Raw genomic sequence first — 26,442 nt, forward strand, 5'->3', positions numbered from 1 at the left:
GGGGGTGGAAAATATATTCTCAACTCATACCCACCTGAAACTCAGGAGATTCATTGCTAAAAGGAAGAAAAGAGAAAATGGATATTAGGGGGACAATGAACAGTTTCTAACACAAACAGGAGGAATTATCAAAGTTAAAAGTGCATATATCGCTAGACCCAGCAATTCCAGTTCTAGAAATGTATTCTAAGGAAATAGTCACACAACTACACAAAGATTATGTATAAGGGTAATACTAGTGGTTTTAAAATATGTTCACAAATTCTTTGATACCCTTCCCTTCACAAAAGGGCTACACTTAATGACTTACTCCTAATGAATAGAATGTGGCCAAAGTGACAATGTATGACTTCGGAGGCTAGGTCATAAAAGGCCCTATGCTTCTACTTTGCTCTCTCGAATGACTGGCTATGATGGAAACAGCCACCATGTTGTGAGGACACTCAATTAGCCTTGTGGAGAGACCCACATGGGTGAGAAACTAAGGTCTGCCACCAACAGCCCACATCCATTGCCAGCTCTGAGAGCAAATAGATCCTGCAGACCTAGTCAAGCCTCATTTGACTGACACCTCAGTCAACATCTTGACTGCAAGCCCATGCAAAACACTGAGCCAGAAACCACCCACCCAAGAAGCTGTGAATTCCTGACTGGCAAAAAATGTGAGAGATTATAAATATTTATTATACTTTTAAGCCACTACTTTTTGGAGTATTGTGTTAGGCAGCAGTAAATAACTAATACAACAATCATTGCTTCCTGTTCGTAATGACAAAAAAGAGAAAGAAAATAAAAAATTAAAAAAAAGAAACACCAGAAATGTAAATAATGGGAGGTTAAATAATCCATGAGAAATCCACAGTTTGGAATTTGCAGCTATTAGAAAGAGAGCTATGGCGTAAAAGACCTGTATGTTCTGTCATTGACAGCTCCTTAAGACATATTAGTACATGAAAATGACAATCTGAAGAACACTTACTGTATGGTCTCCATGACATAAAACTGCAAAAAAGTTATGTGTGCATGTACATATGTGCATATATGCAATAATGTTATATTTGTGTATATCCGAATGTGTACTTTCACATACGTGTAAATGCGTGGAATAGGAGTGAATGTTGCACACCAAATGGCAGGCAGTGGTTTTACCGGGGTGGAGGGAAGTGGAATGGGGGTGGCGAGTTGCAATATGGTGTTCACATTTTACTTTGTAATCTCCTGCATTGTTTCAACTTCTTACAATGAAAATGCATTTGCATATTCCCTGTGTGATAAAACAAAGAAAATCATAAAAAGAGAGAGAGGCAGGCAGATAGCAGAGATGGAAGGAAGAGGAGATAAATAGAAACAGCATTTTACCCACTGAGTCGTGACTACAAGCATCTTATTTTACCTGTTTGTTTTTCCTTAACATCCCAACATAGAAAACACACACTTTGTTTTAAAGTAACAGCGAGGAACCGCCTCGCTGTGGTCTTTCGCTTGCTTGGCATTGCCCCTAGGGTGCTCGGAGATGGGCTGTGGAGGGGGACGTTGGGAACTGCCCGACCCCATTCTCGCCTTTTCCCGCTGGATGTGCAGCTTTCGGAACGTGCAGGGGCGGGAGTGTCTACAACCTAAGAAAAGGGCCGCGGTGGGGAGCCCGGAGCAGGGCTGGGTGCAGGGAGCGCTCTCGCTGCTCGGGGCGCTCTGCGCTGCGCGCCCAGTGGGGACAGCACGCCGCCCTGGGAGTCTCCAGGCGCGGGAGGTCCCAGCAGATTTTGCATAAAGGGAGGAATCGAGTCCAGAGAACAAACAAGATACTGGAGGTGGTGGCACGGAAAGGATTGATTCGGTTTGCAACCCTACGAGGTCGTGGCCGCTCGGGGCAGGAAAGCAGGCTCCTGTCTCTCCAGGATCCAGCCTCCCGATCACCGCGCTAGTCCTCGCCCTGCCTGGGCCTCCCCAGAGACGGGAGCTTGGGTGGGGGACCCTGGACCCGAAGCCAAGGCTGAACTGGTGTGCCAAGCCCAGGGAGCAACCAAGTCCCCAACGCTTTCCCTGCCCTTCCCGCAGGCTGAGCAGAAAACCAGGAAGTGGATGGACTCCACCTCCGCAGCCACGCCTGCCCGTTTGCGCTTACTGGACTGAGGTCCTCAGGAACGTGGTGAGACAAAGAGAAAGGAGGGCGTTTTCGCCACCCTCTTGCTAATGCTTCAGTAACTCCCCATTGCCCTAATGAGCTCACCATCAGAGCCTGATTAAGACCTTTGGAGGCCCTAAAATTATAAGACCCACTATCTCCATCAATGTAATTAAAAAAAAAAAAAACTTTAAATGGAACTTTACCAAAAAGCCGATTTTCCTCTATGAAATTATTTTAATAGCAACGACAAGCCCTTGCCTTGCAGCACACTGGCCTGCCCAACAGAAGATCCAGTAAGGTTTGCAAAACCAGTTGGGATCTCCTCACCTTGCCTCTCTCCTCTTCCTGCACCGGCCGGCTAACCTGTTTCCAGTTCCTCCGAGGCTCAGTCCTTCCCTGAGTTTCCCATTGCCCTCCAGAGCCAGCATATATTTCCACTTCCCTAGCTTTCAGTCCAGGCTGGGTTAGACGCCTTCAGTGCTTTCTCCATCACAGGACTTAGCACACAGAGTAGGAGAATATTCCCGTTTCTTCCCTGTCACCCTCTCTGTGCTGAGGGCTCAGAAGGCAGAGACACCTTTTCTGTTCTGCTTACAGGTATGGTCCCAGAACCTAGCATGTGGACTGACACACCCTTTGCTCAAAAAAATACATCAATATTTGAAATTAACCATTTATCCATAGCAAAACACATAGCACAGAATAAAAATGCATGGTCCATTCTGGCCTATGCAGTACATTCATTCCATCACAGTATATTCAGCTTCTCAGCATTTATTGAGCACCTCCAAATGTGCTAGACAGGTAATACTCAATACACATTAGTTCCCTCCATGCTAAAATAGACTTTGCGTCCACGTAACTTTGCTGGAAACTTGAGGGAAACCAATTATCCTGCCCTTTCCCTGGGTGTCTGATTGAACTCGGCATGTCCGTTATAGCCATAGAAATATCACTAACAGGCAATGCCAGCAGGATTAGATCTGCCAAGTGTTTAAAGTTTAGCAAGAAAGCTTTTTGCAAATGTCAACACTACCACTCTGTTTCCTGCAAACCAGCATTCTAATCAGCAGGGCTGCCTTTTCCAGCTCATTGAGCAATGACATAAAAAAATCCCAGCATGATCATTTCTCTAGGAGAAAAATACCGAAAGTCAGAGAGGATGCAATAACAATCATAGCTACCTACTATGTGCAGGTGTCATGCTTACTGCTTTAGTTATGTTTCCTCCAATCCTCACAACAAAACTGACAAATGGGGAAACTGAGGCTTACAGAAGTCACACATCTCCAACTAAGGCCTGAACTTGAGTTTTTTCCATAGCACTCTACTACCTCCGGGGGGAAAAGAAAACTACTATTGTGCCCAGTTAGGATACAATGTCTTAGAGTCGTAGGGACTTCAGGGGCTGGTTGTAGGAAAAGAGAATGACAATGCTTCTCATGCCAGGGTTTTCTGGGGCTTTCATCTTCTTGTTTTCCTCTCCTTCTCCCCTCAGAGGCCAGGTGTAGTGACATAATGATTTTGGAAATTTTTGAGCTGAAAAAGGAAAACATTTTCTTCTTTTCTTAAAAGGGGAACTGTTGGAGTGTTTGCATTTTGGGTTCCTGGCATAGCAGCTGGTAGGCTTGATGGGATTTCAAAATGAAGTTACTAATGGAAATTATACACTGGGGACATTCCAAAGAAACTGCTAAGAGAGAATGGCTTGTGCTAGGTGACTGGAAGTGTTGCATCACGTTATCACAGCTGGGTATTGAGGCCAGGCCCAGCTGAAATGTTACAGCAGGGGTCACCTCTCAGACTTGGCTCTGTACAGGAAACATATCCAAGGAGGAGCTACATCCAAGGCAAAGGTATAAAGCCAGACGCAGAAGACACAGTACCTGGGTTAGCTGCCCATCTGTCCCTGGGTGTAGGCTAAAGACATTTAATCTTGGACACAGGCAAGCAGCTGCATACAAGATCCTGATTCCTGATTCCTGAGCAGGAGTGGGCAGCAAGTTGCTAATTCTGACCTCCAACCATCCCTGAGGCAGTGTAGCCCTCCATTCTCAACCCTGGCTGCCCACTAGCATCATCTGGTGAGCTTTGAAATACAGATGCAGGACTCATCCCAGATGGGTGAAATCAGAAGTGATGGGAAAGGGATCCAGTGTCACATATCTTCACAGCTCTCCATGTGATTCTAGCTTGCAGCCAAAGTTCAAAAGTTCTGACACAGCCTAGGTGATCCCAAGAATTACTGGAGCACTCCCTAGAATAGTTTTGCCCCAGCCTCTCTGCTGTAGATCTTGATTCAGTGGAGCTGGCAGGGGCCCAAGAATCTGTATTTTGAACAAGCTCCCTGGTAGTTGTTATGATCAGATAAGCCTGGGGACCCACAAGTGTAATAAAATGGTATATTCGCATATCATCATTGCAGTCACAGCTTCTGAAATATTATGTTTTTAATTTGTATGTACATCATTGTATCTCAACCATCATTTGATTGTAAGCTCCAAGAGGGAAAGGACCTTGTCTTATTCACTGGGATGTTCTCAGTATGGAAAAGAATGCAAGCAAGTGGTGGGGATTCTGCAGATATTTGTTGAATAAATAAATGAATTTCTGTTTTGTATTTGTCACTTCCGCTTTGTGAACCAAGTTAAGAGTGAGATTGAGGGCCGGGCGCAGTGGCTCAAGCCTGTAATCCCAGCACTTTGGGAGGCTGAGGCGGGTGGATCACGAGGTCAGGAGATCGAGACCATCCTGGCTAACACGGTGAAACCCTGTCTCTACTAAAAAATACAAAAAGTTAGCCGGGCGTGGTGGCGGGCGCCTGTAGTACCAGCTATTCCGGAGGCTGAGGCAGGAGAATGGCGCGAACCCGGGAGGCGGAGCTTGCAGTAAGCCGAGATTGCGCCACTGCACTCCAGCCTGGGGGACAGAGTGAGACTCCGTCTCAAAAAAAAAAAAAAAGAGTGAGATTGAAACTTTGAAAGAAAATACAAATGTATACAATAATTTTATTTCACTTCCCTTTATAGATCTAAAGTCCTGCTTTTAAAAACACAAAGATTTCTTCTATATGGAACTTGATTGCCTTCATTCAGTCATCGAGAGTCTTCAGGAGATCTGAAGACCCAGAGCAAATCAGAAATGTTGACGGGGAAAAATGTGCAGAAATGTCTGAGAGTAAACCCCCTGTCCTTAAACAAATTTTTCTTCTGAAATTTTCTGCTTCATTGTAAGTTTTATGTCACCAATTAAGCTATAGGGCCTAGGCAGAAAAAGATACAAAGTATTTTCAGAAAAGTTGATTAAACTGCATCCATTTATTCATGCACATTCAGAAAATGTTTATCGTGGAGCTACCATTTTTCCAGTAAGTGCCAGTGGGAGCCCAATGAAAATAACACACAGTCCTGCCCTCAACGACTAGCTTTCCCAGCAAGTGGAAAGCTAGCTATGGAACTAGGCAGTTACAGTACAGTGTGATAACACCGGTCATCAAACCCAAGATGCCTTCTGTTGTAAGATGCATCATTGGCCGGGTGCGGTGGCTCACGCCTGTAATCCCAGCACTTTGGGAGGCCAAGGCGGGTGGATCACGAGGTCAGGAGATCGAGACCATCCTGGCTAACACAGTGAAACCCCGTCTGTACTAAAAATACAAAAAATTAGCCGGGCGTGGTGGCGGGCGCCTGTAGTCCTGGTTACTCTGGAGGCTGAGGCAGGAGAATGGCGTGAACCCAGGGGGCAGAGGTTGCAGTGAGCCGAGATCGCGCCACTGCACTCCAGCCTGGGCAACAGAGCGAGACTCTGCCTCAAAAAAAAAAAAAAAAAAAAAAAAAAAAAAAGATGCATCATTAATTTATGCACCACTAAGAAAAATGCTGCCAATTGAACCGTGACATGTCGTGGATTTTATCGAGACCTGTTCTAATTTCAGAGATGTGAAAATGTAACAGGGTGGTAGGGAGGTGAGGAATGTGCATTTTATTTTATTTATTTATTTTGAGAGACAGGGTCTGTCTTTGTCACTCACACAGGCTGGAGTGTAGTGGTGCAATCTCAGCTCACTGCGGCCTCAACCTCGTGGGCTCAAGTGATCCTCCCACCTCCTGAGTAGATGGGACTATAGGCATGAGCCACCATGCCCGGATTTTTTTTTTTTTTAACGTTTTTTTTTGTTGTTGTTGAGACAAGGTCTCATTCTGTTGCTGCCCAGGCTGGAGTGCAGTGGCTCAATCTCAGCTCACTGCAACCTTTGCCTGCCAGGCTCAGGCAATCCTCTTATCTCAACCTCCCTAGTAGCTGGGACTACAGGTACATGCCACCACGCCCAGCTAATTTTTTTTTTTTTTTTTTTTTTTGGTAGAGACAGGGTTTCGCCATGTTGCCCGGGCTGGCCTCAAACTCCTGAGCTCAAGCGATCCACCTGCCTCAGCCTCTTAAAGTGCTAGGATTACAGACATGAGCCACTGCACTCAACCATAATTTTTTTTTTAACTTTTTGTAAAGACGATGTCTCACTATGTTGCCCAGGCTAGTCTCGAACTCTTGGGCTCATGCAGTCCTCCCACTCTGACCTCGCAAAGTGCTGCAATTATAGGCATGAGCTACTGCGCCTGGCCAGAACATGCATTTTAGAACTGATTAAATAAGTAAGGTAAATCAGACACGAAGGATATACAGAATAAGCCAAAGAGTAGGGTGTAGGGTGTAGGGAGACTTGGAAGAAGGAAAGTACTGTGAAGAGGGGACAGCTTGTGCTGAGAGGTCTGGAGGGAAGAGGGTGGCTGCTTATAGCTCAGTAAGACTGCAGTTAGAGCCTGTGGGCTGGAAGGTGACAGATGAGGCTGGAGATGGAAACAAGGGCCAGATCGTGGCCTGCCTCGTAAGTAGATGGCCTTAGTCCCAGTTTACATCTGTAGTGCATCTTTTTGATCTTAAGTGCCCTGTTGGACAATAAATTATATGATCACCCTACTAATAAGCCATTTTTAGATATGTGCTTTTTATCTTAAGAGAAATGAGAACAATGGAAGGGTTTTAAACAGACAGTAACAAAATCAGATTGTGAAAGTGTGTGTGTGTTGGAGGCAGGGTGTGTATTGCTTAATTTGAATGTTTTTGATGAGCTAATATGTTCATACAAGTCAAAACTTTAAAAAACACAAAAGTGAAAAATCTCCCTTCCACCCTGGCCCTCCTTCCACCCCGGCCCTCCTTCCACCCCTTCTACCCTACCTCACGGCCAACCCAATTTTCTTCCCTAGAAGCAACTGATATTATCAATTTCTTGTGTGCCCTTTCAGAATTTTGTTTTCCTTTTCTTTGAGATGGAGTCTCACTCTGTTGCCTAAGCTGGAGTACAGTGGCGCGATTTCGGCTCACTGCAACCTCCACCTCCCAGATTCAAGTCATTTTCCTGCCTCAGCCTCCCCGTAGCTGGGACTACAGGTGTGTATCAGCGCGCCAGCTAATTTTTGTATTTTTAGTAGAGACGGGGTTTCACCATGTTGGCCAGGCTGGTCTTGAACTCCTGACTTCTAGCGATCCACCTGCCTCGGCCTCCCAAAGTGCTGGGAATACAGGTGTGAGCCACCATGCCCGGCCCCTTTCAGACATATTTAATGCATATAAAATTAATTCTTCTTTGCCTTTCAAATGTACCTGTTGTTTTCTAATTCTTTATTTTCATTTAATTTGCCTCCTTTTCTTATTCCTCTCGCTATCTCTCATTGAGTTTCCACAGTATGTGTTCCCCTTTTACTGCTTCAGATTTGAGGCTTCATTTTTTAAGAGTGGAGATTGGATAGTTTTCTTTTTTTCTTTCACTTCTTCCCCGGGCTCTGGCAGCTCAGGATTCATTTCCTCCCACTGTTTCATTACCTCTTCCCTCATCTCTCATGTGCGTGTTTTCTTTGTGGGGGAAATTACTTTGCTATGTTTTCTTAATTTTCTCGTTAAAATTGTCATCTGCTCCATGACAATGTTTTTTGATGAATCTTCTTTACCTGCTGTTTGCTTTTTCTTTTTTTCCTCCTTTGTTTCTTGTCAAAACTTTGTATATATTACTCATTATTGAAGAAGGTAATGTTTTTTCTTCCCCGTGGACCTCAGGTGTGAGAGAGGCCAAGATTGTCTTCCAGGTTGGCTAAATTTTCCTTATGACCCAGAGTTGATGTAAATTCACTGAGCCTTGAATTCTTTCCAACCAATGGCGAAGATTCCCCGAGGCAAAGTCTCTCCTCCCCTGTTGCCACAGAAACAGACCGTTTCCTACAACTATGGCTTGTCTGAGTCCTGAGCCAGCAGAGCTCAGGCCACAGCACCTGCACCCGTTTTCTGCTGCTGCACACAAGGGCTCTGTGCATTCCGCATCCAGGTGTGCCCCTCCCCTTCTGGAGGATTCTTTTTCAGGCTGTCCCAGAGACTTTGCAGCACAGCATCCTTGCTCTATTTCTTCCTGCAACGTCTCTGCTGAAGCTCTATTGCTTTTGGCAACTCTTTCGTCTATTTTGTGGTTTAGGTGTCTCCTACTTTTACTAAAAATGGAATTTGTGTTTTTATCGCTCAAGTCCTTTTTGCTTTTGGATTACTTCCAGAAAATGAAGGGAGGGTTACTAACTTTATGCCATCTTCAAACCAGAAGATCTTAGATTAGTAAGATCATGTTGGCCATGGCATGGAGAATGGGCTGGAGGTGGAGAGACTGGAGGTTGGAAGTCCAGTTAGGAGATTGCTCCTGCGCTGGGGAGTTGGTGTTAGGACAGAAGATCCAAGACACATTTCAGAGGTAACTGCTGAATCTTACTGGCTGGTTAGATGTGTGTTTGGGAGTGGGGGTGGATCAGGAAGAAACGGGATATTTCAGGGCTGGCTGCTGGAGGCTGCTTGCGATGTAACGTGGAGCTGGGCTTCCTGCCTGTTCTGCAGCTTCCTGCCACATTCCAGGCTGCATCTGTGTGTCTGGGTCCTCTGGGAAGGTCATAGGGAGTCCTAATGGGACAATGAGCTTCCCAGCCGTTCCCTTGAAGGTCCCTTGCAGATATCTGGATGAAACTCTTGGCTGGTGGAAACTTTCAGGAAGGCCTGAGGCAGTCAGAAGCCAAGTTGTGGTTTCAAAATTACCGGCCTATTCTCCAAGTCTCCCTGATGATGAGATCTCAAGATAAAAACAAGAAAACTGGGTGCAAAATGCTCTGTGGAACTGTTGATATCCCAGTGTTTCCTGCCAAGTCCTGGCTAAGGAACACAGGGAGGGAAAGGGGACCTAACAGAGGTCATAGAACCCACTCTCTGCCTCCATAGAGGCTTTCCAGGTCATCCAAACTACGAAAATTGAACAGAGAGCTTTCTCTCTCAGATTCTCCAGAGGGGGGAGACTCAGATTCTTTTTTTTAATCAGTCTGCAATCAGTCCTGAGTACTGGCTTTTTTCCCCCTTAATGTACAACCAGGGTTGAGAACTGAGGGCTACACAATCTCAGAGATGATCAGAATTCAAAGTTAGGAATGTGCTGGCTCCACGTCTGTCCACTCTTGTGCAGTAACACAGCTGCCTGCCTGTGTCCAGGATGAAATGTCTTCAGTTCTGTTCCCTGGGATAGACTGACAGCTGTGGAAACAATGATCCAGATACTGTGTCTCCTCCTAGGATGTGTTTCTTGACTCCGCTTATGTGGTTACTGCCAAACCTGGCCTCAGTGCCTTCTACACACAGTTTTGAAAACCAGGGCAATATTTCCAATCATCTAACAGAAGCTGCTCCTTATCAGTGATGTCTTTGGAAAGTTACCAGCAATTACTAAGCTAGCTATTGGGAAAACTTAAGGATTTATTTTAGCAAGAATAATATGAGGTCTTCTGGTCTGTAAGGACCTCTGTTCCTAAAATCACAGAACCACGGCTGTGCTCTACAATGGAATAGTATGAATTCATTTGCAGGCGTGCTCAGATAAGATAGAGTCTTTAGGGAGTTTTAAAAAAACTTGGGGGGCAGTGCTTATGATATTGTGAAAAACAAACACAAAAACTGTGTAATTTTGTGTACGTTAAAAATATGTGTGATCAAGTGAAAAGAGACTTCTTACCCTGCCTTCCCCAGGATTCCACACCCACCACTATTTCCTTTCTGAGTGATTACAGGAGTCGGTAACTTGAGTACAATAAGCTGTTTTGTCAAGTTAATAAAGGATATCTTGTCATCTGACCTTGGACAGAGAGGATGTAAATGTTCTCTTGGGCTAATAAGGTCAGAGTGTTTGCTCACAGGAAATAGAGTTATGAGTAGAGTAATAGGAGGAATATCAATTTCTTATGTGGGCCAAATATTATTTCTGTAGTTGTATTTTCTTTCCTGGAAAAGATTAGTTTTTAGAGAATGAGATGTGTTTTATTTTAGACGAGTGCTTCATCGAGTGAAGCAGCTACAGTTTAAGCAGAAGTTCTCCTTTCCCCACCTCCTGCCTTGCACCTCAGGGAGCCCCTCCTCCCCACACCTTTCTTCTCAGAGATCTCACCTCTTCTCTCCTGAAGCAGTAGCTACTGAGGAGAAAGAGGTGAAAAGCTAGAGAGGCAACAGGAAGAGGGGAGATGGGGAAGAGATCCATGCAGGAGACCTTGTGTGGGTCCGTGGGACTTCGTGAGATACCTGCCTCCACCCTCCCATTTCCCCCAATAGGACTCCAATTCTGTGAGGCCTGAAGACAGTCTCCTTTTCTTTTTCTCTTTCTTTCCTTTCCTTTCTTTTTCTTCTTCTTTTTTTTTTTTTTTGACGGAGTCTCACTTTGTTGCCCAGGCTAGAGTGCAGTGGCACAATCTCGGCTCGCTGCAACCTCCGCCTCCTGGGTTCAAGCGATTCTCCTGCCTCAGACTCTCAAGTAGCTGGGATTACAGGCACCCACCACCACGCCCAGCTAATTTTTGTATTTTTAGTAGAAACAGGGTTTCACCATATTGACCAGGCTGGTCTCAAACTCCTGGCCTCAAGTGATCTGCCCACCTTGGCCTCCCAAAGTGCTGAGATTACAGGTATGAGCCACCACACCTGGCCCAGTCTCCTGTTTTCATTCAATGACAAAGTGAAACCTCCCTTAAGGTCTGAGTTACTGCAGAGGAAGGCTTTCCGGCTGCCTCCTTGGTTGGGGTGAGCCAAAGCAGCTCCGTCATTGGCAGCCACTGGGTATGGGAAGCAGCCATCCATTAGGGGACAAGCTACCTGGAGGTAGGGAGGCTGATCTCCTGACGCACCCTCCCTAGAAAACTGCAGAAAGAAGCCTACTGCAGGAGTTGCAAATATATATGCATAGAGTAAAGACTAGGAGAAAAATAGTCTAAAATATTAAGCATGCTTCCCTCTGGGTAGCTGAATTGTGGATATCATATTTTCTTGCTTCTTTAAATTGTCAAACTTTCGGTAATAGGAAGTATGAGCTATTTTTATAATCAGGAGGGGAAAAGGTTCCCTGGCCAACTCAGGGAGGACATAAAGCTGGAGGTTTCGGAGTAAGAGGCCAGAGGCAGATTCACAGGGGTGAGGACACAGTGGCAGTGAACATCTCAGACTGGACGGGACCTTGAGAGGTCATCTAGCCCATCCTCCTGCCTTCCGGATGTATCTGAATAAGACCAATATCTGAACCCTCTCCCCCCACCATGTCAGAACTGCTCCTTGCCTTCCTTGCCCTTCCACTCCCAGCAGAATGCCAAAAGAGGTTTGACTTCGTGCTAATTATTCTTACTTCTTTCCTGCTTTCAGTGTTCTGCTAAATAGAAAATAGGGCACTAATGGCTGGATGGAAAATAGGGCATGATCTTCCCACAAAGTCTTTGCTCAACCACCTGCCTGTAGCCAGTGTCCTCTTGGAAAGCCCAGTCATCCAAGGAAAGAGAAGTCAAGCTGAGTCCCAGGGAGGGGGAGACCTCGGGGAAGAGGAAGAACAGGAGAGCATTTCTACAGGAATGTGCAAGGAGAGCTGGGGCCTGCAGAGAAGCACTGACTCCTTGTCTTCTTTTTTCCTTCCTTCCTTCTTTCCCCTTCCTTTCTTCCCTCCCTCCTTCCTTCCTTCCTTTCTCCTTCCTTCCTTCTCTCTCCTTCCTTCCTTCCTTCCTTCCTTCCTTCCTTCCTTCCTCTTTCCCTCTCTAATCACATATGAAGTGCTGTGCCAGGCAGATTGTGTAAGATAGAACAACAACAAAGCTTGAGATGTGGTCTCTGGCTTCCAGGAGCCTATAGCCTGGTGAGGAGGTACCACCCAGCTGGGAGAGTTAATTTTCTGGCGCAGGTGCTTGATTTTCATAAATTGCCCTCATGCCAGATATATGTGTTGGGGGCAGGGAGGGGATAAGAAACAAACCTTGTGATGTGATAGCCTTGAAGAGCAGGGATGTCACTTTTTAGGAGACTTAAATCACACCAAGTGTAGAAGGTTCCAGACTTTCAGAGGTGAGGGGACAGCTACAATTTGCAGCAATACTACCAACCCTTCCCCCAACATACCCTTCTCCCCTTCTTCCCTGAAAAATGATCCCCAAATATGTCCATGTCCTAATCCCTGGAATTTATGAATATGATAACTTACATGCCAAAAGGGTCTTTGCTATTGTGATTAAATTAAAGGTGTTGAGATGGGGAGGTTGCCCTGGATTATCTGGGTGGGCCCAGTGTAATCACAAGGGTCCTTATAAGAGGGAGCTAGGAGGCTCAGAGAAGACATGAGGGTGTAAACAGAGGTCACACAGGGAAGAAAAGGCCACTTTGCTGCTGCTTTTGAAGATGGAGGAGGTGACCACAAACCAAAGTGGTCTGTATAAGCTGGAAAAGGCTCCCCAGAGCCACCAGGGGAACGCAGCCCTGCCCACCCACTTTAGAGCTCTGACCTCCTGAACTGTAAGACAATAAATGAGTTGTTTAAAGCCACTAAGTTTGTGGTAATTTGTCACAGTAGCAGTAGGTAGCTCATATAGTCCTCTCTTCTCCTCTCTGTGATCCTTGTGTGGCTAAAAAGGAGAAATGCTAATATTTATTAGAAGTTACAGCAGTGAAAAACAGAGAAAACGTATTTCTAACATATAAACTTGACCACAAACTTATTAATTTACAAAAAGTTTGATAAGAAAACAACCAAATGCCAAATTTTTAAATGAGCAAAGAATATGAACACGTAGAGTTCAGGAAAAGAACAGTGGATTGCTCTGTGCTAAAATGGGAAGCTTCTCTCAGACATGTTAGAGTGAAAGGAGCGAGCTGCAGAATACCCAGGGGGTACTCTCTCCATTCATGTCAAAAACAAAATAGAGTCATATCTATAGGATTTTACATGCTCGTTTTTGCTGGAAAGAATCACAAGAAAATATTAGCAAAGATTGCCTTTGGGAGAGGAATAGAGGGGAATGGTATTTAATTTTTAAAACTTTCCTGATGTTTGAATTTTTTAACCTTATACTTGGGTTTGTTAATGTCAACAAAAGCTATCTGACCAGGGAGATTTTGACTCATTTTTTTTTTGTTTTTCTTGGTACCTCTTTGTCTTTAAAAAAAAAAAAAAAATCCAATTAGCATTATATAAGGTGGGTCACACAGGGAGAAATCTTCCAGAGTCTACCATGGCATATACTATATGCACTAAAATTCTTGCAAACAGGAAGACTGGGCTGTCCTGTGAGGTTACTATTCAAGCTTTAACGGGGGGCCAGTGTCAAAAGAAGTATGATAAATCCCCAGCCCTCTATAGTCCTGGTTTCTCTCAGGATGGTTACCAAGGCCCTAGGAGCTAAAGATGATTGTGTCATCAGCCTGGTACCTCTAGGGCTTTCGGGAGAACAGATCTGCATCAGGAGGGGAAAAGGGGTTTGTCGCTCACTAACCATTCAACGTTGGGTAAGTAGGGACTTTTCTAGGCTTTTGTCTGCATCTGGCAAAATGGGAGTGGTGAGGGTGTTTGTTCTCAGGGTTACTATGAGGCTTAAATAAGATCATGCTGTGGGACGCCCAGCATGGCCACGGGCCCAAGCCAGAACATGACAAAACCAAGTCTTCTCCTCCTTTCTTATGTTTATTTCTAAGCCTGTCGAGGACTGAAGGAGGCCCTTGTTCAGCAGAAAAGAGGTAAGAGCAAGTCTTTGTCTATAAAAATGCAGAAGCCTGATACAGAAGAGCAAAAACACACAGCCACAGGTCTATTCCCACATGTGTGTGTTTGCCACCGGTTTGCCCTCTCTACCGAGTCACAGAAGAATATTAAAGTTTGTGAGCCCTTTAAAGCCAAACAGGCACATTTTCCCTTCTCCCCGATGGACATTTTAATGTCACCGCAGTAGCTGAAGTCTTAGGTGTCGTTAACCCACGTGCCTACCTCCCGTGACCAGGGTGGGGGAAGAACAAGCACGCTTTGTTCCCGAAGCACCGGTTGCGACGTGCTGGTTTTCTGATGACTTTAAACAAGAAATGGAGCAGTTGGACTTTTAGTTGCTCCAGGTGGTAACTGGGGCCAAATGCACTGAGCTTAAGGGAAAAGCTGAACATTTGGAATCCCAAAATGTGGAGATTCAAAGGCTCTTTAAGAATCCTTTCCTCTGATGGACAGTGCCTGTCAGGAGCTGTCCTGCACCCCTGGCCGGAGCTGGGCAGCCCTCTGCCCAATGAGCTTTGAATGAGGAAGGACCAGTCTCTGCCAGGCCAGCGCCAGTTGTCTGAGGAAGCTCCTGCTTCCCTAGGCCTTTGGAGATACTGACTTTTTCCCAAGAAGAATCTTCTTGCCCTTTCCCCTCTCATTCACAGGTTGATTTGTTCATCTGCACATTTCTGTGGGAGTCTTTAAGCACCAGGCGCTGTCCTGAGCTCTTGTCAGCGTGGCAGTGATGAGGATATCGACCCTGCCCTCAGGGCCAGGCCACTCTGGTGGCCAGGGGAGCAGTTAAGAGGCTCCGCAGCACAGGGGAGGGGGCTTTGGCTAAAATAGAAAGCATCAGTCAAGCAGAACTTTACCGAGCACCTAACAGAGGCTGGGGGAAGGAAGAGAAAGAAGTAGATGGATTCCAGGGATTTATGGCCTGGGGCTTGATTAAATTTGAGGGAGTGAGAGAGGAAGGGATCAAGGGTGATCAGATTTCCAGCTCAGGGGCAACAGTGACAATATAGAAGGGGAAGAAATTTTGGAGCAGGGTCATTGGGAGGAGTGAGAGTGAATCAGGCTTTAGACATGTTGGGTGTCAGGCCCCCGTGGGAGGTCAGAATGGAAAGTCCTGCAGGCAGTAGATATATGGTTTCATGGTACAAGAGAAATATCGGAACTGGAGACATGAGTTCAGGAGTCAGCAATGCATGAGTGGTCAAGGAGGGCAGAAGAGGGTGAGATGATGGCTCAGGAGGGAGACCAGGACAGCACTGTGAAGGCCCTATCCTTAAAGGATGGGGACAGAAGAGGAGCCTCCAAATCTAGAGGACGAATCCTAGAGAGTAAGGAGAATGCACACACAGTGTGGCATCGGATTCACCCTTATCCAGATCCCATGTTCTCAGGGCAATTTCCTCTGGGAAAGCAGCCTTCCTCCCTTGCCTTCTGTGTGGATGAGGATGGTGGATCCTTAGCCAGTTGTGGATCCCAGCCCCACGCCCCCTTCATTGGTTTTGGGATGGCTGTATGACCCCTCAGAGCCAATGTGCAGCGAGGAGGCATGGATGTGAGTGAGGGGAGGAAAGGCAGGCTATTGTGGGAAGGAGAGACTCCCCCTCAGGTGGGAGAGAGTAAGGTAGAGATGTGAAGTCAGGCACCAACACAGCCATTTATAATTGTGAGGGAAAGCTTGGAGTTACTGGGGGTCCTCCAAGTGAAGCCTGCAGGTGAGGCCTGTATTGTAGACGGCAGGACGGAGAGAAATCAGGTCGTAGATAACATTGTTCGAGCCACAAGATCAAGCTTCACCTGAGCCAAACCTCCCTCTGGGCTTTTCAGTTATGCAAGTCAATAACTTCCCTTTCCCGTTTAAACGGTCTCAGCTGAGGTTTTGTTTGTTTTGCTACTCGCAATACAGAGTCCTAATAAATGCACAACCTGAAGAAGAGACCTCCTGGGGTCAGTGGGCAGAATGGGGTGGGAGGGGAGGTGTCAGGATTTAAGAAACTTTGCCACATCTGTGTCCCTGAATCACTGTCACCTGCAGAGCCACAACAGGTTTTCGATTTTGCAATCTCTTTACAGTGTTTTTCTTCTCCTGCGGTATCACTTCTCTGGCAATACAATTAACATGATTCCAAAGTTGCTTACTCACTAAACATGAGATGTACTTGGAAAATAGGTTATCCTTCCCTTCTCCTTATGTTGCCTGCCCAGATGCTGAAGGGCTGTCTTTATACACCAGGGTCAATGGTATGTAATGGTGTGTCTCTCCCTATTCAGATCCATCTTCCATACCGTGGCCAAGTGGGCTCTCTAAAATGCACATCTCTGCTGAAAAAACACTCATACTTACAAAACTGAGCCAGGCATAGTGGTGCACACCTGTAGTCCCAGCTACTTGGGAGGCTGAGGTGGGAGGATCACCTGAGCTCAGGAAATGGAGGCTGCAGTAAGCTGTGATTGAGCCACTGTACTCCAGCCCGGGCAACAGAGTGAGACCCTGTCTCCAAAAAAAAAAAATAAATAAAAATTAAAAAAAACCCACTTATACTTCCCATGGCCTGCAGGAAGAGATCACAGACCCCTTAGGATGGCATATATAATCACACACATGTTCTAGATCCTGGGTGGCCTTCCTGCATCAGCAACCCTCCTATGATCCTCAGACAGCACCGCTGTGTGAACTCCAGCTGTGCGATTGTGCCTTGCCCCTCCAGGTCTCTGGGCCTGCGTTCCTATCTCCCCTCTGCTTGGAAAGGTAATTCACAACAATAGCTCACACTGACGGGGCACATCCTATGTTTCAGGTGCTCCACTAGAGGCTGCAGGTGGATTATCTTGTTTAATCCTCACAACTTCCTAATGAGGTAGCGCTGGTATTAACCCCTCCACCCTGCCACAGTGTCACTCGGCTAAACAACTCAGATTTGGGGGAATATGCTAGAGAAGCACATAGGAGTTCTGGGTTGAGGTCTCCCACCGGAGTTAGGGAATGAAGGATCAAATGAAAAAGGTCAGAGGAAATATGATAGTCTAGAGGCCAGGAAGCGGTTTGAAGATGAAGGGAGGAAAACTAGGTGATGAACTGGGGCTGCGTTGCAAGACTGGGCAGCTCCATCTTGGTTGACATTGGGGCTCCTCCCCACTCAAGCAAGGGTCTGAGGGCTTAAGGAACCCACATAGCTCAGGCTAGGTCCTCTGGACTGCGAGCTGCCCTGGACACCATAGATAATGGCTGTTGTCCAGGATTTCCTAGTCCCTGAAGACTCGAGGCTCTGCCATGTCCCTGCCAGGCTTACCTGAGTGTGTGTGTGTGTGTGTGTGTGTGTGTGTGTGTGTGTTTATAGGGGGGATTTATTTGCACCTTTGTTGAGGTTGGGAACCTTGTGTGCCAAGTAGGCGTGACCACCCTAGGGTCCTCACTGCCCACTTCCCTCTAAGGTCTCCCCACCGCCGCCCATCCCTATTGCCTGTCTGCCCCTTTTTCTGGTGAGGAGAAGCTCCCCAAATCCCTTCTTCAGCTACTTCCCTCTCACCTGCTCCAAGCCCTCCCTCTCTCAGACAATTCAGCATAATTCCCCTGAAAACGTGTTTTTACGAAAACAAAAGCCAGGAAGGGGAGGAGATGTGTTCTGGGGTGCTTGGCAACAGCAGCCTGTGCAGCCAGCGGCTTGGCTGGATGATGTGGCTCACCCAGCAACACAAAATCCTCTGAGAACAGAACTCACAGAGGCTGGGCTCTCTCCCACACTGGGGAGGGGAGTGTCTGCAGCTGGAAGAGCAAACCGCATGCAATTGCCTCCAGGTTTCCCCATCCCATGTGTAATGACATCTTCATTTGATTAATGACTGTCTTCTGCATTCACCACTGAGTGTAAACTGTATAAAGACAGGGTTTTGTGTCTGTTCTGGTCACTGTGGCCTTAGTACAGAGTCCAGCACACAGTAGGTGCTCAAGAAATGTTTGTGGAGGAGGGAGCGAGGGAGGGAAGAAAGGAAGGAAGGAAGAAGGGAAGGGAAGGGAAAGGAAGGGAAGGGAGAGAAGGGGAGGGGAAGTGAGGGGAAGGGAAGGGAAGGAGGGAAGGAGAGAGGGAGGGAGGGAGGGGAGGAAGGGAAGTGAAACAGTTTGAAGGAGGTGATGGGCAGGATAAGAGGAGCATCTGTAATTTCACCTTTCTCCGCCTCCTTTTCTCAGAGCCCCTCTTCTTGGGCCTGCGATTCCTCACCTGGAAGGGAGAAGAGTGGACTTCCTGCCTAGAGAACACCTTGGTAAACTCTTTGTGGTTCCTGTCATGAGAAGGTGTGCAGCTTAGGGAAAAAGCCTGTGAGCTCTGGAATCAGATGGAACTGGATATGAATTTCCATTTAGCGCTTGTTGGATTAAATGTGATGCTAGTAAGTACACATGCCTAGTTACTGCTCAAGAAATGGAGCTATTATTATTTACATCATAATTTGAACTTCATTCATTCAACCCATACCGATGAGCAGCCACAGGCCCTCCTTCCACAGGGCTTACCTTCAGAAAGTTCCACGTGTCCCTTACTTTCTGGTAGGCACATTCGTGGGCACGTACCATGCTAAGGACCAGGGACCTGGAGATGAAGACAGTCCTGTCCACTGAGGGGTTCACATCTTTCCATAAAACGTTCTGACCCCCCTGTTTCTTTCTTCTCATCTCCTCCTCCAATCCCCCCTGGGCTGGGGCACCTCCTCTGCACTGTCTCTCTGGAAGCAGAGAGGAGATTCCAACCTCCTCCAGTCCCCTGCCAGGTATCCTGAGCCTGAGAGCTCCTCAAAGCATTGTCTGCAGTTACCTCCTCACTTACAGCCCAGACTGAGATACTCACACTTGTGATTGCCCAGGTGGAGGGGAGAGGTCAAACTCTTCCCATGGCCTCCTTTCTCCTCTGTGAAAACTCCAGATCTTTGCTCCTGATTTTTTTTAGTGTGTACCCTTTTGTATTTCAGCTTCTCCCAGCCGAAAGAATAAAACTGGTAAGAGGAAGGGAAATGCAGCCTCAGTAAGGAGGCCTCCATTCTGGAAGGGCTTCCCAGGCCCAGAGAAGGGAGAAAGTAATTTGGAACCACCCAAGTATTGGTGATGCCAGGCCTCACCCTACCCTGGGGATATTTAAATCTCAAAAAGGGAGCATGGGAATCTGACAAAGCACTTGCATGTATAAAGAACTCCTCCAAATCAACAAGGCAAACACCTCATTAGATACATAGGCAAAAACCTTAGAAGAGCCACATCACAAAGGAGCACCTCCAAATGGCCAAGAAGCATATGAAAAGATGTTCAATCTCATTAGCTACCAGGGAATTCAAATTAGAACTACACCAGGATGGCTGAAAGTGCAAAGACTGACAATATCAAGGGCTGGTGGGGATGCAGAGCAACTGGAACTCTCCTATGCACTGCGGAAGGGGTAAATTAATACCGCCCCTTTGGAAGAACAGTTTAGAAGCATCACTAAAGCTGAACATATTCATGCCTACTCCGGAAATCCTGAGCCCAGGTATATATCTAACAGAAGTTTGTTTATAAAGGCACCAAAAGTCAATTACACAAGATACAAGAATGTTCATAGTAGAGCCGTTTGTATTAGTCACAAACTGGAAACCACCCAAATGCCCATCAGTGGTGAGTAGATAAATAAAGTGGGGGTAATTTAGACAATGAAAATGTGTATAGCAATGAGAATGAATAGAGCACTGCCACCTGCAACAACATGAACAAATCTCACGAAGGTGATGTTGAGTGAAAGAAGCCAGATACGTAAGACAGCACGCTCTGATGCCATTAATTTCAAGTTTGAAAATATGTAAGCCTTAAGTCTGTGGTGTTAAGAAGTCAGGACAGGGGTTGCCTTTGAGAAGGAGTGGGGCAAAAAGGGACTCTGGGAGTGCTGGTAAAATTCTGTTTCCTGATCTGGTGGCAGTTATAGGTTATGTTCACTTTGCAGAGATTTATGTTGTACATAATTGGTTAAGTTTTGCATCTTTCTGTATGCATGTTATACTTCAACAAAAAAGAAGTTTACTTTAAAAAGAGGCAAGTAGAGCTGGGCATTGTGGCTCACACCTGTAATCCTAACACTTTGGGAGGCTGAGGCAGGAGGATCACTTGAGCCCAGGAGTTTGAGACTAGTCTGGGCAACATAAAAATATTTTTTTAAAGAAAATTACCTGTGTACAGTAGTGTGCACCTCTAGTCCCAGCTAGTCAGAGGCTGAGGTGAGAGGATCGCTGGAGCCCAGGTAGAGGGTGCAGTGAGCTGTGATCGCACCGCTGCCTCCAGCCTGGGCGACAGATGGAGACCCTGTCTTTAAAAGAAATTAAATTAAAAATAAAAAGAGGACAGCAGGGGGAAAGCAGTATGGAAAGACAATGCTCAGCCCAAAGGGGTGAGTAGGGGACTCTGCGACTGTGTTTACTGGAATTTAGAGACAGTCTCTGGGAGGGAATGGAAGGGAAGGAAGCAGGTGGGGCAGAGGGAGAGGTGGGGTTTCAGTGCAGGCCAGCCACAGCCTCTCCAATCCCTCAATCCCTTGTAGGAGTCCTGGAGCTAGATGAGTTCCTCAGAGTCATCCTGACTTGGGCTGTGATGGCCACACCTTTATACCCCAGCATTGGTCAGTCACTGAATGTGCGCTGCCCAGGAAGAGGAGGGATCTCAGGCCTGGCTGCGCTCTGCAGCTGAGGCCATCTGAAAGGGGCTGGCCTGACTATAGCTCTCCCAGCATGTCCCTCCTTGAAATGGATCTGGGCGACCACCACAGGAAGCCTGCCACCTGAGTTTAGAAGATTTGGTGGCCTGTAAAGATTTTTTTTCAGATCCCTCAGTCCCAGCATTCCTAGTCTGGTTAAACTCGTCCAGCGGTGCCCAGCACTCATAGGACCTGCTTTGCATCATAGCCTGCAGACAGGCTTCCCACACAGGATCCAATGCCTGGACACACCAGAGGTCTTTGCAGTTTGCCTCTCACACCTCAGCCAAAGCCTCTCCTTGGCCTGGACTCATTTGGTGAAATCCAGCTGTCCTGTAAGACTTGAGAGTCACTTCCTCCAGGAAGCTCTCCCAGATCTTGCCCCTTCTCCCAGGAAGGCTGGGCCCTTGCTCTTCTGAGTCCCCTCCAAGCACCCTAGCACCCTGCCTTTTATAAAACTCTCATCACACTCTTTGTTTACCTGCTGGTAGAAGTAGACTGAGATCAAGAGATGCCTTGTCACTCCTGATCACTGACACTGCACAACAGTGACAACAATTCTGATGGCTGCCATGTACTGAGCTTTTCCAGCCAGGCTGGCATTTGCTGTGCACATCCATGCCTGAATTTACTAAATCCCAACAACCAACCAACCCTGTGAGGTCAGAGTAGCTACCTTATAAAGCAGGCATGATTGCCCACAATCACACAGCCACTAACTATCAGAGTTAGCACACACGTGGGAGTCAGTTTGAACTCCTGGTATCCTCTGGAAATGGTGGTCGGGGAAGGAGGGGAGAAAAGGGAAGGGAGGGGTGGGGAAGGAAAGAGAGGGAAAAAGGAAGGAAGAAGGAGCGAGAGAAGAAGAGAGAAAGGAGGGGAGGGAGGGAGGGAAAGAAGGAAGGAAAGAAGGCAGAAAGGAAGGAAGGAAAGAAGGAAGGAAAGGAGGTAGGGCTTTCCATCCATGGCCCTGAGGACTATCAGAGTCCTCAGGCCCATTGGAAGCTGTTTCACATTTGAAGAGGGACTCATGAAACTATGGCAAGCTGCTGAGTGGGAGAGGGCAGTCCCCCAGCCCCTCCCTGAGCCCCGCCCATCTCTGTGTTTCCAGAACCTCTTGCTCTCCCTGGGATCCTGGCCTGGGGAAATGCAGTCGTCAAATCAAAGCCTGCCTGTGGGAGCAGGTTCATGGGCCAGATCTAGAGCAGGGGCAGGCTTAGTTCACAGTTTTAATCCTGATGTTTACTTTCTTTCTTTCCATTCCTAGTGGCTCCCTTTGAAGAACTGCCTTGGGGTTCATGTTGCAGCATCAAACAGGGATGGAAGATGCATCTTGCTTTAGCAGCAGGAGCCTGGAAAGCAGCTGAAGCCCTGGAGGGTGCCTGGCACACAGAATCTTGTGCTGAGCCCGGAGCACAATGGGAGCGGGCTGGCAGGGTGGGTTCACAGCTGGACTGGGAGCAGCAGACATACAGGCCGTAGGCACAGACATATAAAGACAGTCATGCAGATTGCAGGATGCCTGAGAGCACAGACTCTCACATGCACAAATACGTGCGTGATCGCCAGTGTGCATCCAGACAGCCCCACATGCATGCACACGCATGCACACATGTGATGTGTACATAGATGGACACATGTCTATGCCCACAAACACTGCAGAGACACACACAGAAGTGTCTGGCAAGGAACACTATTTTGTCCTCAATTTTCTGCCAGTGAGAGTCTACTGACTCCATCTCTGAAATGTCTCTACTTATTGTCCCTCTTCTCCACCTGCGCCACATCCCTAGTCCCTGAAACTCCCACCGAGACCCCTGGGCAATAGCAAAGTCTGGACAGGATTCCTGCTCCGCCTCTACCCCACCCTTAAGCCCATCCTACATGCAAGAGCAGGAGTTATCTGGGTATCAAGCGAATCTGACCAGATCACCTCCCCACTGCTTAAAACCCTTTCCTACAGGATGAAGTTGAAATCACTTGACATCCCATATAAGGCCCTTGACTGTCTGGCATCAGTCATAGTCTGGCCTCAGGCCCTGGCATGGAGTCCCCTGGACTCAGTGCTCCAGCTGAGGGCCTCCAGGATGAAGATGCCCTGTGCAAAGCCTCACACTTTTGCTGTTGCTGGGCTCACTGTGTGAAATTCCCTCCTCCCTCCTTCCACCTTCCCTATGCTGAACTGCCACTCCTCCATCCTCCATGGCCAGCTAAGCCAACACCTCCCCACTTCCTCCTGACAACCCAGGCACAGCCACTGACCTGTCCCATGGCTGTCACAGCCCTTTCTTGGGCTCTCAATGGTATCATTGTCACCTGTGTGCTCATGAGCCTCCGCCACTCAACTCCAAGCACATCAAATAGAGAGCTCAAAACATATCGGATACTCAACAAATTTCTGGGTATGAGTGAATGAATGAATTAGTCTGTAAGACAGCATCACACTAGGTGATTGTTCTGGCTACAGAACCTGGGCATGTCCTGTATGTAACTCCTATGATCTCAGCCTCCACATAGGTAAAAAGGGCTCTCTACCTCCTGGCAGAATCTATGGTTCAGACCATGGAGATGTATATAAATAACTGAGCTGAGCGGCTAACATGGTGGGCGCTCCACAGATGACAGCCATAGTTACTGTCTTTAACTTCTATTTTTATTTCCAGTGAAGTCTTTCCACTCATGTTTCTTAATTCTCCATCTCCCTCACTGCCTATCCAGTTCAGTGCTGGACTCCTGGAACCAGCTCATTGAAGGTGCGTTGGCGGATTGATCAGCTGAATGGCTTCTTAAGGCTTGCTTCCAACCTGAGAACACTGAGCTGAGTACTGTTCTTCCTCCCTCCCAGCCTCCCCTGAGACTGAAAGCCGAGAGCCATACAGAGATCACTCCTCTTCCAGGCTCCAGAAGCTGAACATCTGCTCCGTTTGGAGTTCTATGCACTGAGCTGAGTTAGGACCTGGGGGGACAGGAACAGCTGAGCCTTTCTGCTCCAAAAGGCAGAGTCATTTCAGCCAGCCACCCAGCAGCTGCCTAGCCCCTCCCAGACACCCCCAGGGATGCTGCACATGTGGCTAGGGTTCCCATAGGAACCTCTGTGGAGACCTGCCATCCCTGCTTCCCCACATCTCCTTTTGGACTCGTGAGAGAGGTTAGGAAGAGGAGGGGAGGGGAAAGGACAGGACTGCCAGGCACTTTCATACACAAACACCCAGTCTCTTAATCCTCACAATAACTCTAAGAAATATGCTATTATTATCCTTGTGGTACTGACAAGGAAATTGAGGCCCAAAGACATCTAACCCAAGTTCACCCAGGTAACAAACAAGAGAACTGGTCTGCCACCTTATCAGTTTGTACTGACACAGTATCAGTCAGTACCAGCCAGGGATCTCTGGTTGCAAGCAACAGAAACCAACTCCCACTATCACAAGCAAAAAAATTGCTGAAGGACTGTGGTGCCACACCAGAAGGAAAGGAAAAGCTGAAGACACATGATTGGAAAGGACAGGAAGCAGGGCAGCTTCAGGATCTGGGTGCCAGGAACGGACCATCATTTCATTGGAATAAATAAACTTCTATTTTTAAATTCCTTTGTCTCTCCATTTAGGATTCAGGTTTGGGGAGGAAGCTGGGCCCAGTGCCGCTTGTTGGCTGGAAGAGGACAGACTGCTGTAATCGACAGTCCTACCAAGCCTATATTCAATGGGATAGAGACTGCCCCTCCCTCCAAATTGGGATGCTATTTCCAGAAGAAAGGGGAATGAATCCTAGGCAGGCAGAATCCCAAGCTCACCTGACTGCACCATGCTGTGATGGGCTGCAGGGTGGGACAGTTTCTATGGCTCTCTCTAACAGAACTAGACCCATTCAGGAGGCAGCAGTGGTTAGAAGATGGGTACTGGGAAGAAGGAAGCTGGAAGTGATGGTCTTCGTTTTTATGGGAACAAAATGCATTTACATCTCAATGTTAACCACCCTGTTAACTGACCTCTCACATCCCAATACTATCTCTCTCTTTTTCTCTTTACCCAGTATTGAATTCCCAGGATCCCAGAGAATTATTAGTCACCAGCCTTGATTGGTAGAAAGAGTCCTAGTCACCTTCTAATATTCTATATGATTTACTTTTGTTAATTGTTCTTTTTTTGTATAGACGGGTCTCACTATGTTGCCCAGGCTGATCTCAAACTCCTGTTCTCAAGCGATCCTCCTACCCCAGCTTCCCAAAGTGCTGGCATTCAAGGTATGAGCCACCATACCTAGCCCATGTTAATTGTTTATTGCGTGACTCCCCTGTCCCCTGTCCCCTGTCCCCTTTAGAGTGTAAGATCCAGGAGGGCAGTGATTTTCTCCTGTTTGTTCACTACTGTCTCCCCAATGCCTAAAAGAAGTGACTGGCACAGAGCAGGTGCTCAATAAATATTTGCTGAATGAATGAGGAGGTACCAATCTCTTCAACAGGCATTTGGGATGCAATGATGAACCAGAAGACAGATCCTGACCTCATGGAATTTATAGCTTCCATGACTTTAGTGAGACAGAAACAATTACAAAAACATGTAGCAAAAGAACAAAACTAAAATAATGAAAAATTGTGAAATACATTTTGAAGGAAACACACAAAGGTTTTAAAAAGCAGAACTAAGAGGGTAGGAAACTACTTAAGATATGGCAGTCACAGAAGGAAAGAAGGCCTCTCTCAAGCAACTTTTAAATGGAGACCTGAAGGGTGAGAAGGTGCTGACCACAAAAAGTGTGAGGGCCGCTTCTTCCAGGCAGAGGAAAGAGTATGTACAAAGGCCCTGAGGCTGGAAATAACTTGGTATGCCTGAGGAGCTGGACTGTGAAGGCCAGTGTGGTTGGAGCTTAGTAAGCAAGGGCTAGAGGCCTACAGGCTGAGGATGGAGAGTGTGCCAGGCGCTGGGTTGACAGCCCCTTACAGGCGATGGCATGGAGCTTGGATGGCATTCTGGATACATTGGGAAGCTATCAAAAGGTTTTTAACATTCGTGCTTGACCCCATTTGCATTTCAAGCTGATCATTCTGGCTACTGGGTGGAGAATGCATGGAGCTAGGGAGTGGGGGACCAGTTCGTAGGCAACTGTGGTGGTCCAGACTGGGGCTGAACTCAGGTGGCCAAGGCTCAGAGGACAGTGGAAACTTTTGAGTCACTCCTCAGTTATAGTCTCCATGACAGGTGCTATCATCAGCCTGGATGGTATCACCCTCCAGGGGCCACAAAGGCACCTCCCTTACCAGCCCACTCCCAGCCTGTGGGGGATGGATAGACCAACTCATGGTCTGGCTAGGCCCTGGGCCTAAATGACAGGTGACGGATGGGGTTGGAACTAAATGCTCTGAGCCATGTGGCCAATGCGCTGTTCCAAGGAAGACTTTGGAGCCAGGAGTTAATTTAAAGAAAGGAGTAGGGGAGCTCAATATCGCTTCCTCCACTGCTCAATTAGTGGAGAGAGCTGCAGGGAGCTGGAATTGT

General features: G+C 47.1%; 2 long non-coding RNA genes across 3 annotated transcripts; both read left to right on the plus strand.

Moving 5' to 3' along the window:
* The first annotated feature begins 377 nt into the window (after nt 1-377).
* Nucleotides 378-18,503, plus strand: LOC107968655 (uncharacterized). Of its 2 annotated transcripts, none has more exons than XR_001710038.3 (3): nt 378-662; nt 5,155-5,354; nt 18,430-18,503. It is a non-coding gene; the product is annotated as an uncharacterized LOC107968655 (long non-coding RNA). The 2 variants fall into 2 exon arrangements; XR_010151402.1 differs by lacking the exon at nt 18,430-18,503 and adding an exon at nt 7,453-7,573.
* A 3,711-nt stretch (nt 18,504-22,214) lies between these two features.
* LOC129137140 (uncharacterized) lies at nt 22,215-24,533 on the plus strand. The gene is made up of 2 exons (XR_008539326.2): nt 22,215-22,384; nt 23,666-24,533. It is a non-coding gene; the product is annotated as an uncharacterized LOC129137140 (long non-coding RNA).
* The last annotated feature ends 1,909 nt before the right edge of the window (nt 24,534-26,442 follow it).

The sequence above is a fragment of the Pan troglodytes genome, chromosome 16, assembly GCF_028858775.2.
Source record: "Pan troglodytes isolate AG18354 chromosome 16, NHGRI_mPanTro3-v2.0_pri, whole genome shotgun sequence".
Classification (NCBI taxonomy): domain Eukaryota; kingdom Metazoa; phylum Chordata; class Mammalia; order Primates; family Hominidae; genus Pan; species Pan troglodytes.